The sequence below is a fragment of the Aplysia californica genome, unplaced genomic scaffold (assembly GCF_000002075.1).
Source record: "Aplysia californica isolate F4 #8 unplaced genomic scaffold, AplCal3.0 scaffold00582, whole genome shotgun sequence".
NCBI classification, from domain to species: domain Eukaryota; kingdom Metazoa; phylum Mollusca; class Gastropoda; order Aplysiida; family Aplysiidae; genus Aplysia; species Aplysia californica.
In genome coordinates, this window is record NW_004797852.1 from 322,415 (window position 1) to 323,629 (window position 1,215).

Sequence of the window (1,215 nt, forward strand, 5' to 3'; positions counted from 1 at the left end):
TACTTTCAGGTCCAACCCCCTCCCCCATCCCCAATTTAAAAAATCCGCTCTCCCTAAAGTTGCAATTAACGAAGAAGTAAAAACTTTACCTATGAAATTATGGGGCTAAAACTGTCCCTCTTATTCATCATAAACTTCATAATCATCATCACCATCAACAAAATCAGCATCATCTTTATCATCATCATGATCATCATAATCATCATTATCATCAACACCAACAGCATGTTCTCATGCACAGTGGAATTGTAAATGGGCTTATTCAACAATATGATGCCCGAAGCTGTGCCTGAACTGCAACCTAATCCTCACTATCTTCATTTACCTCTACTTCTTTTGTACGTTTGCCACACTCTTGTGACCCGTTATTTCCGGGGTGCCTTGATAGTCGAAGCAGACTTTGTGCCGTTGAGGCTAGAGAGGTAAGCACAGTAAACCTGATTCCCTGTAAGGACTTCCCTGTTAACATCCAACCCTTGGCGCTCATATGACCTTATGCAGTTGCAAGCGCTGTAAAACCTCTACTAAAACTAAACAGCAGCGGCAGCGTCATCTCCGCCGAGAGCAGCAGCAGGGGGAATCAACAAATTATACTTCATATTATTATTATTATCTTAACGGTGTGGTGCAAACAAAGGCAGGGGGCTCTCGTGGCCTAGAGGTTAAGGTGTTGGCCTCTCATTCAAAGGTCCCGGGTTCGAATCCGGGTAGCGACCGAAATTGTCTCCTTTCACCTCCTGCTCTGCTCTCAGGCAATATTCTGTCGTCTGCTTTGGTCTCCTCTTTCTACCCCCACCCCCTCACCTCCTTTGCCCCCTCCTCTGTACTCCTTGACTCCTTCTTACAGCTGTCTTTCTGCCACACCCCTGATCTTCTGGTAGGAAAGATCTACACTTAGCCTTCTCGGATTAGGGCGAAAAATCTCGGAGGACCCGTGTGCAAGTTGTGCACGTTAAAGATCCCCTGGTGGTCTAAAATCGATAAGAGTAGGCTTCGGCCGCCACCCGGGCAAAATTCAAAATTTCCTTCCAACTAAAAGTATTAGGTGTGTCCCGCGGGCTCATATGACCTTATGCACTTGCGAGCGCTGTAAAACCCTCTAGTATAAAATAAAACAAAGGCTCACTGTCGGTGCAGAAGAGAAGAGCTACACACTTGAACAGTGCGCTCTGCTCTCAACTTCCTGATCTGCCATTTGTTTGTCAACCCACTACC